The sequence below is a fragment of the Delphinus delphis genome, chromosome 9, assembly GCF_949987515.2.
Source record: "Delphinus delphis chromosome 9, mDelDel1.2, whole genome shotgun sequence".
In the NCBI taxonomy this organism is placed as follows: Eukaryota; Metazoa; Chordata; class Mammalia; order Artiodactyla; family Delphinidae; genus Delphinus; species Delphinus delphis.
The window spans coordinates 18,329,474-18,345,287 of record NC_082691.1 but is presented as its reverse complement, the minus strand read 5'-3'; the positions used below and the strand labels follow the sequence as shown (position 1 = coordinate 18,345,287).

The window sequence follows — 15,814 nt, the reverse complement described above, 5'->3', positions numbered from 1 at the left end:
ATATGTGAATAACATGGCTATATCTCAAACGCATTATGCTAAATGAAGGAAACCTGCCTCGAAAATTTAAATACAATAAGGCTCCACTTCTCTGATATTCTAGATATGGCAAAGCTACGGGGATGAAGATGAGTGGTTGTCAGGGCTTAGAGGTGGGGGAGGGGTGACTACAACATGAGGGGTTTCTTGGGGGAGGGGAGATGGAACTATTCTACATCATGATGGGGGGTGATTTACGTGACCCTCTACATTTGTTAAGGCTCATAGCACTATACACCAAGAGCTGTTCTTTTTACAGTCTGTGAATTAAACAACAAAAAGCATTTTTTAAAATTTAGTTACTTATTTGTTTATTTTTGGGTGCTTTGGGTCTTTGTTGCTGTGCACGGACTTTCTCTAGCTGCCTCATTGCAGTGCGCAGACTTATTGCAGTGGCTTCCCTTGTTGCGGAGCACAGGCTCTAGAGCGCAGGCTCAGTAGCTGTGGCGCATGGGCTTAGTTGCTCTGCAGCATGTAGGATCTTCCAGGACCAGGCTTCGAACCTGGGTCCCCTGCATTGGCAGGCGGATTCTTAACCACTGCACCACCAGGGAAGTCCAACAAAAAGCATTTTAAAAAAACCCCAAATCTGTCCTCATCTCTCCATCTCCTCCCCCCACTCTAATCCCTGTCACTTTCCCCTCTCCTGGACTATTGTAGTGACTCCTGACTAGCTTTCCTCCCAATTACAATCTTTAAATATATTCTTAAAATTAATTAATTATGAGATATTTCTATTATACAAAACCTTATTAAAAAAATCAGTCAGATCTAAATAGCTCTCCTCCCTTTAGACTGGGCATGTACACCTCTGCCTATGGTATCCCCAACACTGAGAGCCAATGTGAAAATTAAAATAAGCCTCCAAAAGATTATGTATTTGTAGCATGTTACATATACCATCGTATAACGAAAATAAGAAAAGTTTGATTATAGTGCTGGAAATAGTGGGATTTTTTTTCTCATACCCAATCCATTGTGCTTATTTGTGGTTCATTTCCGGGCCTCTTGCCCTAACCACTAGGCACACTGCCTCTAGCAGGTGCTAACCTAATCCTAGTTGAATTGAATTTGTAGCTGTTTCAACTCAGTAGCTTCTTTGGCCTGTTGCCTCTGTCCTGTGGACCTGGAGGGAAAGTCAGTGAAAGAATGAACACGCTAGGCCTGGCATGACAGTACTAATGCCTGGCAAAGAGCCACAACCTCCCAGAGATAGTGCCTATTAGACAATTAATTGGCTATTTAGGAAACATGAGCCAGAAAACAGAAGAGACAATGGGACGTTAAACTTCCCAATGGGATGCTAAAAAAAAGGCACTGGAGTTAAAAACTGGAAAAACAAATAGAACGAAAGAATTTTATCCCCAATGTCACTGCAGATGTTTCTGGATTGACCACATGAACCTGAGGAGAATGATTTCAAACCAAAAAATGTTAAATATGCCCTGGGTATAATTTAGCATTATTTTAGGTATAATCAAAGCTGCAGAAAACTACTTTTATGTGGAAACAATTAGTATGCCATAGTTACTCAGAGGGGCCACATTTATTGCTAGTAACTGATGCTCAGGTGGTACTGATCATTCGATCACCCAAACCTAATTAAGGGTCTTAAAAAGGAGGCAGGAACCCACACAGGGAGACAGAGATGGCCAGACAGATGGTGTGGCTCAAGGGCTCAGTGAAAGGGGAGGCCTTCATTGCAAAGTGAACAATTAGCCTGAAAGTTCAGGCATGAACACAAGGCCTCTGGGCGCCTGGCATGAGCGCTGGGGACTATTAGGGAGCAAGGACATGAAGTGGCCCTTCCTCTGTGCCAGGCACACTACCTGATAGACGCCTCCCAATCACCCCCGTGTGCACAAGGAGGAACTGAGGCTTAAGGGGACTTTGGAACCTGCTCAAGGTCACACACCTAAGAAAGTCCCAGAGATGGCCTTTAGACCCAGCCCACGATCTTAGCCATGACATGCTATGTCTCACGTACGCAGACTCAGCTTTGGCGACGCTTTTGCCATCTCTGATGATAATCAGTGTCACAAGTACGAGTTTTGGCCTATGTTCAGAAATGTTCTACCTGCAACCCTCTCTCTACCCCCAACCGCAATTCCCTTGTTTCCAGATCTCTGGTGTCTGAGCTGGAATAATATGAAAAACAAATTGAAAAATAAATAAATCGTTAATATATGAATATGTTATCCCTTGATCTTAGCAATATACTTACAAGTATCAGAAATTCAATATTGTAATAAAAGACATAGCTCTAATTTCACAATGGAGGCCAAACTCTTTGTCTGTTTGTTTGTTGGGGGGGGGGTACGTGTTTTTCTTTAGTCATTCATCCTTACCCCGTAAAGAGGTGCTGGATTTCTACGTGCCTAGGTTGGCTGGTATGTTTCCTTTAGGTTGCAATAAACAGAGTAGTGGGTATTTATCGTAAGGGTGGAAGCGGAAGTAAAAACCACAGGATTCTCAGCCACTGGACTGACTAGACTACAGAGGAAAAGGGGAACCACGGCAGAGGCAGGCCTTGCAGGCTCTGCAGGGTAGTTCAGAAACTGACAAGCGGGTGACTGGGTACCCCTCCTTCAGAGGCCAGCTTCTCTCAGTCTCTGCTTCTACTTCGTTTACCTTCACTATCACTTTGCCCTACACTGTGTCTGCTCACTCAAAACTTATGCTCGTAGAATTGTAGAGACATACGGAAGACATCCAAGGTAAAAGATGAAATGAAACCACCATTCCAGCATATCTTTCAGTAATATATACATTACTATATACACACATGTATGTACATACATTTTATATATATACATATATGTATATTTTAAAATTAAAAGTTCCATTGAGCAAATAGTGCTGCAACAACTGAATGCCCACACAGAAAAGAAAAAAAAAAAAAAAACGAACCTCAACATTCCTTCAGATCATACACAAAAAATAACTCAAAATGTATCATAGCTCTACAGTGAAAAAATAAAACTATAAAATTTCTACATAAAACAGAAAATCATTGTGACTTTGGGACAGGCAAAGACTTCCTAGAAGCCATATTCATTGGTTGTAACAAATAAATCATATGAACATTTATAAGAGGGAAAGCTGGGTGTGGGGTTTATGGGAGCTCTCTGTGCTGTTTTTGCAATTTTTTGTATAAATCTAAAACTATTCTAAACAAAAAATGTACTATAAAAAAGCATGGAACATAAAATTTAAAACAGCTAAGTTGATAAATTTAAAACTTTTGTTCTTTAAAAGACATTATTATGAAAGTGAAAAGATAAGTTATAAACTGGTAAAAATATTTTCAAATCACATATCTGACAAAGGAATTGTATACAGCATATATAAAGAACTCTCAAAACTCAGTAATAAGGAAACAACTAATTTTAAAAGATTTAAATAAATTTAAAAGATTTAAATTTTACTAGGGAAGATACATGGATGGCTTATAAGTACACGAAAAGATGCTTGACATTACTCACTAGGAAAATGAGAAACCATTGCACACCTATTAGAACAGCTGAAATTTTTAAATGGGCAATACCATGAGCTTCGAGGATTCAAAGGAATTGGACTTCTCATTGCTGGTAGGAATGCAAGATGGTACAGACACTTTGAAAAAGACATTGGCAATTTCTTAAGCATACACTCATCATACAACCCAGTAACCCTTCTAAAATGTTTACCCAAGAGAAGTAAAAACATTATGTCCCGTACACAAATCATCCATAATCATCAGGAACTGGAAACAATCCAAATGTCTATGGACTGGTGAATGAACGAACTGTGATGCGTCCATACACTGTAATGTTGCTCCACAATAAAAGGAGTGAAGCACTGATGTACACAACATAAACGCGTCTCAGACATGAAAGCAGCAGATGCAAAAGGCAACACACTGGGTGAATCCATTTAGCTGACTTTCTGGAAAATGCAAAACTATAGTTTGCAGGGACTGGGAGTAGAGGGAGAGGACCGACTACCAAGGGGCAAGAGAAACTGCTTGGGGTAGAAGAGTCTATATCTTGATTGTGGTGGTTATCACACGACCACATACATTTGTCAAAACTAATCAAAATATAGACATGAGGGCTTCCCTGGTGGCGCAGTGGTTGAGAGTCCGCCTGCCGATGCAGGGGACACGAGTTCGTGCCCCGGTCCGGAAAGATCCCACACGCCGCGGAGCGGGTGGGCCTGTGAACCATGGCCGCTAAGCCTGCACGTCCGGAAACTGTGCTCCGCAACGGGAGAGGCCACAACAGTGAGAGGCCCGCGTACCTCAAAAAAAATATATATATATATACGTATATATATATATATATATATACCTGAAAAGGGAAAATCTTACTGTATGTAAATTATACCTCAAAATACTTTGAGGTATTTGATTGAATACATAAATAAAACTGGGAATATATCTTCTATATAACTTTACATACTGCTGCTCTTTTTCATCTAACCTCAGAGCACTAAACATGCTATGAAAACATGACTTAAATGACTACATAAAATTTCACTGTGTGGGTGTGTTGTAACTCAGTTACCATCCCATTATTGGACATCATTTATTTCCAATTTTCTTACATATATTTCTTACACAAGCATCTCCGCACACCAATTTCATCTGTCATCTCTGATTATGGCATTAGGAGAAAATTCTAGACGTGAAATTACGGAGCCAAAGGGTATAAGCAAGCAGTTTAAGGTTCTGGATATTTACTGCCAATTTGCTCTCCAGAAAAGGTAAGCACAGCTTACATGTGCCGATCATCGTAACAGTGGGTCTAAAATAGAAATCTTAAATACATCTGTTTTTTCTCAATAGGGAACAATCATACAGGAAAAGACTTCTTCAAAGTATTTTAAGGAGGCAGCACCCTAACTCTCAGATCTAGAACACCAAGCTAAAATGTGAGAAAAAGGTCTATGGGATAGTAAGACAACGAACAAATCTACAGAAAAGAGGATTTTCTGTGAAATTTCCAGGGGCCCTTTATGATCAAAGAACTCTTGAATAATATTTTTTCTCAAGAAGAGAGATTCATTTTTCCATCTATAACACAATACTTTGCATAATGAAGAACAACTAGCACAATAATGCATTAGAATCTGATTTACACTTAAATTTTCAACAGCAACAATTTATTTCAACTGTATCCCTCTCCTTTTAACCATCAGGAGTAAGAATGTTGGAATTTTCATAATCATGTTTCAATGTAAAAAACCCTGTATTCCACAATAGAATCCTAGGCTCACAGTATTCTTTCAGGTGCTGGTCACTATAATCAAGGCATATTTTATGCAAATCGATGACTGTTCTTTACCAAAGAAACAGAAAAGCCTTATTAATTTTCTGATGACGTCTCTATTCAGATGTTAGCTCTGCTATAGCTAAGGTAAACGCATTGCTAATCTAACTAACGTTTTAACTAAAAAGTGACAAAAATAGAAAAACTAAGCCTGGACAACATTAAATTCAATATCAAAATGTCTTCATGGTGAATGAATAAAATTTCTGAACCTCAGCCATCTGATCCTGGAGTTCTGATCATTTTCCATCACTGACTTGAAAGATGAAGAATGTCTGTCTGAATAGCTCCACCTGAAACCCTCTTTTCTGAATTATTCAAGCAGGCATGAATTTTGATGGTACAGAATTCATGTAGAACTTGCATCATGAAACTTCAGAATAGAAAGAACCCTGATTTGCCCAAAGCCTCACAGTAGGTTGGTAGTTGTGCTGTGAACTCAGCGTCTAAACCTTGCACTCTCGTACTCACCCCACTCTGCCTTGCTCTCTATCCCACGTTGGCTGGCATAACTCACTTGACTGTACATTTCAGATGTCTCCGGCCAGAATGTTCGACCTGTGAAACGAATCAAAAATCACACCAATAAAGGTTCCATTTCAAACCATCTTCAACATTCCATTACATCTTCCAGGATTCAGAGGAGACCAAAGCCAACTTCTAACATCAAAGAAACATATTTAGAAGGAATTGCTGTAAACAATGAACATCAATTCCTAGATCCAGTGTTATTTATTATTATTATTATTATTACTTAGGACTTACTTCTTTTTAAGAAAAATGCTCTATAATTTGAAACATTTGAAAATGACTTGAATGGGAATCAGAATAAATGTCACATCCCTCCACTGTGAGCCTCTTCCCCTCCCTCAGACACACACACACACACACACACACACACACGCACACACATGCACACACACATTTCCCACAGACTGCCAGGTACCCACCCAAGGCGTCCCCTACCCTCTGCGCTCAGGACCAGGCTGCCCCGAAAACCTCACTAAGGCCAGCCTGGAGTAAAATTGAAGGAGGCAGAGTATCCCCTAGGCCCACTGTCCTGGTCTTTCAGGGTCTTCTCTCCTTCCACGTCTCCCTGCCTCTCACCCTACCCGGTTGTCATGGCTGCTCCCCCAGCTCCAACTACCTGAGAAACCTACCTAGCGTTAGATTCCTACAGCAAAACCCAATAAAAGCCCAAGAAGGGCTAAGCCCTCCCAAGCAAATGGATCTGCAGAAAACAATGCTGGACAGACGACAGACTATGAGAATTCTCCTCCCAGCTGTACCTACTCATTAGCTGAACAACCCTGGGAAGGCGCTGTGGCTCTCTGGGGCAAAACAGGAAAATTAGGAGGCTGGGCTGGGGTGTTCTCAGAGCTTGCTCTAAGCCACACCTTTCAAGGTCCAGGTTGGCTGCATTTTAATAGGAATAAAGAGCCCAGCAGCATGGGGACTCACCCCACAACTGTGTCGCTTGACCAGTGCTTTCCACAAAAAGCCACTAAACGTTCGTCGATCCGCTGGGAATTTTGATGAGCCCCTTCTGATTTGTTTTGCCTTGTTTAAAATATCTAGCTCGACACAGGGGAGTGTGACGGGGAGTTGAGTGGGCAGGGCTCTGGCTCCAGCCATCCCGGGCGTTGGCGTGCTCCACAAGGACGTTGTGGGATTTAAAAAAAGAAGAAAAAAAAAATCTAGCTCAAAAGTAAACTAGGTTTTGAAAAAAATACGTACAATTCACCAAGATAACAGAAACATCCAGCAGTCCGTTCACTATAATCATTCATATCTGCAAAGCACTGAATTCCACCCTGCACGTAATGAGAGAAAAGCCTCAGGCAGATACCTGCCGAATGACAATGAAAAAGCAACAGAAGGCTACGGAGTGACCCCCTGATGTAGTAGCTGCAAGCACAGAACATAAGCATCACCCACCAACCTGTCAGTACGGGGAGGCAGGGTTTACCTCTAGAACAGATCCTGGCACAAAGAGGTCCTCGATAAATTTTTGTTGAACATCTGAATAAAGCCATGGGTGGATCAATGAACTGAGAAGAAGCAAAGTCCGGCAGAGGTAAACCTACCTGTTCTATCATGAGAAAAGTAGGTGCTTTTAGCAATACCAGCCAGGGGGTAAGCGTTACAGGGCAAGAGAATGAGCAAATTCTCTTAGTGGTGTTTTCCCCCGTGACTGCAGGAGCAGCTGATCCATCCTACAGCTGGGAAGCAGAAAGTGCCCGGCTACCACGAGTTCTGGTACAAAGGAAGCAAGGGCCAACTCTCCACCTTTGCTAGAATCTGAACTTCCATTTAAAGACTCTGGGTGCTTCCCCCCGTTTCTTATCTCCCCCATTTTCTCCCACCTATCCTGTCCTTATTTCAGTATTATCTCTGATTCTGTGTCCGTTATTCCATTTTGCCTTGTTTTGTTTTTCAGCTCTGCAATTTATCTAAGTGAAACCTCAGACTTAAACCTTATGAAGGTGTTTAGGAGATAAAAGGGAATTTGAATATATAATTTTTAGAACCCCACCCATATCGTCATGTTGTTGCAGTCCAACATAGCTGATACCATTATAAATTGGAAGAGGTGTCTGCAGTTGGCCTGCAGGACTCCAATACAGAGAGACTCTAGGAAGGCAAGTCTCTAGGGCGGGTGGAGGAAGGGTTTAAAACTCTGAATGACTGCCCGTGGTTGCATTCATGAAGTCTGTTTTTTAACCGGCTTACAAGTAATTTCAGACAACAGTTACAATAGATAACCTTCTCTTTCACCTGCTGATGGCATTTAGAAGAGGAGGCACAAACAGCGGCTTTAGATGTCAGCAGGTTGCCCTGAGATCCTCAGCCGATCTAAACAATCTTATCACAGGAGTAAAGGAATTCCTGCCTTAGTTCATTCATTCATAAACTTATTCATTTCACAAAGATTGAACATCTCTGCTGTACACCAGGAGAAATACAAAGGTGAACGAAACAGGGTTCTTAAATTGATTTTTTTTCCACCTTGGGACTTCACAATCCTAGGATAGTTTCCTCCAGGGGTGACTAATTAACTTCCTCCAAATGTGTTTATAAAGATTAGTGGAGAAAGCGGGATACAACAGGTGTAGGTTCAAATCCTGGCTCTGCTACAGAGATGTGTGACATTTGACAAATTTCTTAACCTTTCTAAGCTTTAGTTTATTCATTCATCTATTAAGTGGGAATGATAATGCCTATCTCATAGGATTGTTATTTTTGCTTGAAAGAAAAGCAAGCATAAAATGCACACAGTAGTACCTGGTGTATGGAATTATCCTCTGTATTTCTGACCATTTTTCCCTCGGTTTGTACTCTTAGTACTTTTAGTGAATTTGACCTCCTCTCCCAAAGAAGCTTGACTCTAATATGCCGTTTTATGTACTGCAGCTGTTCTTTGCTTTCAGCACATGCTGATATGAAAATTTCAAATGAGCAAACTGAGGCTTTATAATGTTTTTTACATTAGTACTAATGAAAGCTAACATGTATTAACTCAAAGCCAGCCAAGTTGCAGGCACAATTCAGTGTTTTACCTGCGTCACCTCGCTTAATTCTTAATAAGAGCTCTGTGAAGTAGGTGCTATGTTGCACCTGTTTTTACAGCTGAGGAACAGGGAGATTAACTAGCTTGCCCAAAGGTCTGCTGCTGGTCAGACTGGAAGTTAGGATTCTTGAACCCAGGCAGCCTGGCTCCAGAGGCCACCCTCTTAACCTCTTGCTAAGGGGCTGTAATGTAGTGATTATTAGGTAGCATTGGGTTGCAAGTAAGATCGTAAGAGAGATCAAAGTTTTCAGCCAATTAGTTTGATCACAAAATGCTAGGAATTCATCAGAAGTTTATTACATAGGTTTCTGTAAAAAAAAAAAAAATCTATGTCAAAATACACATTATGTATTTTGTATGTCAAAAATACATATATATAGGGCTTCCCTGGTGGTGCAGTGGTTGAGAGTCCGCCTGCCAATGCAGGGTACGTGGGTTCATGCCCCAGTTGGGGAAGATCCCACATGCCGCGGAGCGGCTGGTCCCGTGAGCCATGGCCGCTGAGCCTGCGCGTCCGGAGCCTGTGCTCTGCAATGAGAGAGGCCGCAGCGGTGAGAGGCCAGCGTGCCGCAAAAAAAAAAAAATATATATATATATATATACATATATATATCAAACATTTGGGAGAATGAGGTCAAATATATATATGTGTGTATATATATATATACATATATATATATTTTACATTATAGATTGTTTCTGTTATACATAAATTGAATCAACACAGCTAGTTCTTCTGTAAAATTTGGTAGCCTGTGTCTGGGTTTGTCTGAACTCTGTAAACACAATGCATTCATTCAGTATCTACCGAGCACTTTGCACATGACTGGCGCTACGCTAATGATAAAAAGGTTAGCCCTGCCAATGAGGAATTTGTGGCCCAGAAGGGGAGAAAGAGACTTAGCAAGGAGGTAATTACACCATCACTGGTGTGAAGAAGTACTGCAGACACACAAGGGTAAAGTAAATATCCTCCCCAAGACCCTTTATTTAATAATAATAATAAAAAAGAACAAGTCCCTTTTAGACTTCTGGAGGCACCCTTCACGTGGGTTCTCATAAGTATATTTTTCACTAATTCCACACATGTGAGGGCTGAGCCCTGCTGAGCCCAGCCCTTCCAAGACAGAACTTCCCTCAGCTCAGTTGGCTTCAAGTAAACCGGAATATTCTGCACTTCTGCAGTCTCTGTCTCCCACCACCCAATCCCCAGCCCTCTCAATGCCTAGGTTTCTAGAAAAATAAATATATGAGGTCAAATCAGACAGTTCCTTCCAGAGACAGGGTCTCCACTATGTTATGGATGATTTCAATGGAATCCTGCCCAAGGGCTAGAAAAGGAGCTCTGAGAGATGAAGTCAAAGTCTCCTCAAATGCTTGCTTTTATGACAATTGAAATTCACTGGGCTTGGGTTAACAATTGTCAACACTATTCCCAATCTCAGACCTGGTTTTGTTCGAAGGATGGAGAGAAAAGAATTAATATACAAAACACACTTTTAGATGCTTAGCTTTAAGATGGCAAAAAGAAAATATAGGGGGAAAATGTCTTTTGTTTTCATGTTAAAAGCAGAAGTAAAAAAAAAGTCTTCAGCTCTGAAGAACAAGGAATAATAGCACTACAGAAAGCAAACTTTTTAAAGATAAGTCTTATATAGCAGCAACTTTTTTAGTACAAAATTTACAGATTATGGTATTTCTCATAACTCCTTGCTGCCCTAGGGAAAAAATATTTTATTTAACTTTTATCTGATTTCATGGCTATCTTTCCTTTTATTTTTTAAAGCACAGCTTATCCTCATTAATCGGATAAAAATAGTTTATCTTTTTTTTGATGACACAAATGGAATATAATTTATACACCAAGTCTTCTTGTTCTTCCTTGTAGTACCTAGGATGTTTCCTTGCACATACATCTGCTGATCAATAAAGAAGATATTTTCATTTGGGACCAAAAAAGACACGAGTTTATTTATTCACGCTCCACAGAAAATACCAGCTCCTACCAGAGATAATAAAATACGTGGGTATCGAACATGTCAGTGTTCTTCCAAATGTTCGTATTCAATTTTAGGAAAAGTTTATTTGACAAGTTTGGTCAAATACATAATGGAATAATGTAAAGGAAGTAAAGGAAGCTCTGGAGGAAAAAGCACTGAAACGTAATGAAAAAGGGGAGACTAAGATCCAGATCTCAAAAAATCTCTAAATTTATACTGACGAATACTTTTCAGAGCTTTGCTAACCAGGTCGTATACAGTGCTTTGAAAATCTAAAGGGCTATAACTTTCTAAAGCAGAATTTCTCATAATATGATCTGACCCTTCCACCCCTTCCCCCCATCAGAACCATAAAGTGCTCGGATTCTAAGGTCCTACTCCTTTATTTTTAGGAAATCTACCACTTATTGGTAAGATACCCAAAACTAGGACAAGGATTCCACTCTGCAAAGGATGCACAAACCCCACTTTCTTTATCATAAAGCTTATGTTAGTTTGGTAAATGGATGAAGGTGACAAAAACACATCAGCCCTTGGGAAGCAGTGAATCCCCTAAGCGCTTAAAATTTATCCTGCCCCTTTCTAAGGAGGAGCACAGACACTGCTCTATGGCCTCCCCAAACCAGGTGCTTCTGTCAGAACTAACCCTGCTACCCTGGCTAAACACAAAGGTTTACCAGTGAGATGGTCTATATTCATATTGGCTACACTCACTTACTAATCAGATTCTCACCACTGATGGGGCTGGGAGGTGAGAAAAATGGAGAGCAGACAAACCCACGTGGCCAAGGACTGGATGGAGTCCAAGCTAACTGTTGCTACTGCCTCATCTGAAGTTACCGCAGCTGAGGCTATACCTCAGTCCACCATTGCTCTGTAATGATGTTAGAGTAGTTGTATGATGATAAGAATTAAATAAAACGAAATCTAGTAACAGCGTAAGTTAGAAAACATCAACAAGAAGACAAAGTAAAATCCTTTGTTTTCATTTGAATCCATAATTATAATAGATACAAAAGTTGCAGTGCCTCCTGGGAGGCAAGGTTCTTGTCAACAGAAGCACAAAGTCAATCCACCCACAGGAGCACCATCAGAGGGTTCATCCTGAAAGAATACTGAAGCACATGGATTTGAAAAGGCTAGACCGACTGATTTCTCCGAAACCAAAAGCCTTGGAGTCTAGAATTCCTCTAAGTTTGCTTGATGCACTGATAAGCAAAGGGAGGCTGTGGAGGAATTTTGGTGAAGCCACATACCCTGGAAATGTCACAGCCAGTTTGTGACTTGGAGAAGAAGAAAAGGAATGACGTTCAATGACATCAACCATTCCACCTCATAGATCTGTTGTGAGCCTGAAATGCTCATCGGTGTAAAGTACTTTGAAGAGGGCAAGTGATCAGTAAAAAAAGATATTATCAGTATTAATGATTGCTGACATTTCTTACAGTGTTTTAAAGTAGGTTATAAAGAAATCGGCAGCTCTGCCATTCCGTGCAGCTTGCTTTAGATGACACTACTGCCTTAAAGGAGTGCAGCCTGCACCCTGCTTTGGGAGCAAATCTCTCTCTTTGTTTAAGCCACTGGTGGCAAGCTTTCTGTTACTTACAGCTGAATGCATTCCTAACTGATACATTGTCAATACCACTGAAATATAGTTTCATATTTTATTGGCACAGATAACATTAATGATGCAGGCCTTATGAAAGGTGAAATTATTAAGAACAAAATTGAACAGATGACATTTGAGAAAAGATGCCAGAAAAGTTTCGTAAAACAAGTAGAGTCTTGGAGAATCCCAGTATTCTGCACTATAAGCATACCCTCATAAAGCAAAGTAAACTGTAGGACCTACAGGTTCTCTTTGTTACGACATAACTGGAAGTTGAAGAGTGTTTTACTCCTGAATCTCAGCAGAAGCCCAACACAGAGAAGTGTTTTCTTCAAAGAATGGAGACAATACAGTGAAAGAGTGCTTTGGACCCACAAACTACTATAATCAGTAAGAAGACTGAGACAACTGTGCCGCTGCAGACACAGGCTATCTTTCATAAAAAAGGAAGAATGACTCAAAGCATGAAATCAAGAGTCCACAGGGTTGAACTGGAGGCATGGAAAATTATTCCCAGGCTTTGCATCCCAATGAAGGAATAGCCAAGCTGCGTCCAGCTGAATTTCAGAATTGCAATGGACCAGTGGCCCTTGTGTACCTCCTTGTTTCCTACTTTTTGAAGAGCAGTGTCTATTCTGATTATCCTATGCCTGTCCCATCATGGAGTGTTGATCGTACCTTTAAGTCACAGGTATTCGAATTGAGGGGAAGTGTACTCAAGAACCTGTGCTTAAGAAACTGCATCTGAGGAGCTTCATCCACACCTGGACCTAATTTAGATGAAACACCCTGGACGTTGAGCTGATGTTATAAAGGGCTGGGACTTTGAGGAGAGATTCTCAGTATGGGGTGAGGATATTTTGTATGTGAGATGAATGCAAATAATTTGACCCCAGAGGGCAGACCATGTTGGCTTAAAATATGTTCATAAATTCTTTTTTAGGACCTCTAAAAGTGGAGCCTAGTTCCCCTTGCCTTCAGTGTGATTTGGACTTAGTGAATCATTTCAAAAGAATAAAATAAGATAAAAGTGACAATATGAGTCAGAAACACTATAGAAAGTAGATATGATAGTACTAACAGTGTTATAGTCTGAGGTCATTTAAGGGAAGGGGCAATGAGTCATCAAAATCTAGAATTCTAAACCTGTCAAAACTGTCAATTAAGTGTGAGAGCAGAATAAAGGCATTTTCAGAGATGCAAAGCCTCAGAATATCTGATCTATTCACTCTTTATTAGGAAGTCATCTGAGGATGTACTCCCGCAAAACAAGGAGAAGAGAAATAAAGAAAGAAGATAACTGACAACAGCTATAGCATTTGCTGAGTGCTTATTTTGTGCCAGGCACTGTGCTGTGTGTGTTTTTCATGTATTATTACATTTAACCACACAACAATCCTATGAAGTATATACTATTGCTATTATTATCTTATAGAATAGAAGACTGAGTTATAAAGGGGCCAAATAAGTTACCTAAGTTATTGGTAAGTTGTAGAACTAAGATCTAACCCTGGGCAGTCTGGCTCCAGAGTCCCTGATCTTAAATACTCCCTATCTTCCCAGATAGCTATGTTACCAATGAAACTGTGGAACCAAATCAGGACAGCAGCAAAGGAAAACCTCAGGATGAAAGCTATAAAGCAGGACTATTGAGTCGTCAGTATAATAAACTGGGGCAGGAGAGGAGAAGGATTCAATGAGACAACTCTAGGAGAAAAAGAAGATGACCTCATAGATGGCATGATTTGGGAACATTAAAAGAGCGCAAGAAAACAAAGAGCAGTTAGAAAATCAAAAAATATCCATAAGATGGACAATCCCTCGAGCCCTTCCTTTCCAACCAGGGCCTGGCAGGATGGCTCCCGCAAAGAAAGGTGGCGAGAGGAAGAAGGGCCGGTCCACCATCAACGAGTTGGTGACCAGAGAATACACTATCAACGTTCACAAGCACGTCCATGGAGTGGGTTTTGAGAAGCATGCCCCTCGGACGCTCTAAGAAATCCAGAAATTTGCCACGAAGGAGATGGGAACTCCAGATGTACACATTGATACCAGGCTCAACAAAGCTGTCTGGGCCAAAGGAATAAGGAATGTCCCACACCATATCCGTGAGCGGTTGTCCAGAAAACGTAATGAAGACTCACCAAACAAGCTCTATATGTTTGTTACCTATGTACCTGTCACCACTTTAAAAAATCTACAGACAGCTAATGTGGATGAGAACTAATTGCTGATTGTTGAATAAAGGTATAGAACTGCCTTCACATCTTAATCTTCCTTTTCTAGTTGCAGCTAAAGTCTTGTATATCTTTAAGCAGTTCCCAACTACAGGATCATTTGGAGAGCATTTCCTAAGTACTATGCTTGGGTCCCTTCTCCCCAGTCCCTGCAGTTTTTGAATATTTGGACAGGGTCTAGGCAGGTGTTCTAAGGTGGTTTTGAAGCGCAACCTGGATTGAGAATGACTATTTAGGTAGTTGGCACATTGTGGGTATAATGCTAATGTTTTTAAATGCAGGTTTTGTTGATTCTAAGATACACATTTTTCCAGAAACTGGCATGTAGAACTTAATTGACATTTTTCACATTTTAACAAACTAAAATGATACACTTGATAGTCTTAGATTTAATGAAATATGTACAGTTCCTTTTCAGCTCACTTATTTGTAGTGGTCCCATGAGGTGTTTTTAGTCCTGGTTTATGTGGAGCTAAAGCTCAAGGGTAACCTTTTTTAAAGGTTACTAACAAAATCTGCTTATTTCAACCTGAAAGCAAGGTGTTGCAGCGATTATGTCTCATTAGTGTTTATACCACTGATGTGAATTAAATGCCATAAAGCAGTCCCCTTTTGAAGCCCTACTGATGACGGTAGTGGGGTTGGGGGCCACCTGGAGTGTAATGTACACTGTGAACATGGTGGGTGGGGGAGCATCTCCAGGTTATCCATTCCCTGGCACAGTCCAGACCTTAGACACTGAAACAGACCAAGTCAATACAAAAATTCCTTATTAAAAAAATCTGGAGACCAAAAAAAAATGTCCATAAGATGGTCTTAGTCTGAATGCACCAACCAAAATGTGGCATGGTTTAAAGCACTGATGGAGTATAGAGAAAAAGAATCCATTTCGCCTTGATACTAGGGATGTCCTCATTCAAGAGGTCCAAGTGTTGCAAAGAAGGATCAGTAATTCTAAGATTTGAATATCATCTACATAGTCATAAGAACATAAACCATTTTTTGGTTTTCAATTTTTAGAATCAAACTTTTCACAATTTTCAAAG

The 15,814-nt window shown here is 40.5% G+C and overlaps 1 pseudogene; it reads left to right on the top strand.

The window, feature by feature from the left end:
• The first annotated feature begins 14,356 nt into the window (after positions 1–14,356).
• Positions 14,357–14,758, top strand: LOC132430604 (large ribosomal subunit protein eL31-like; annotated as a pseudogene).
• The last annotated feature ends 1,056 nt before the right edge of the window (positions 14,759–15,814 follow it).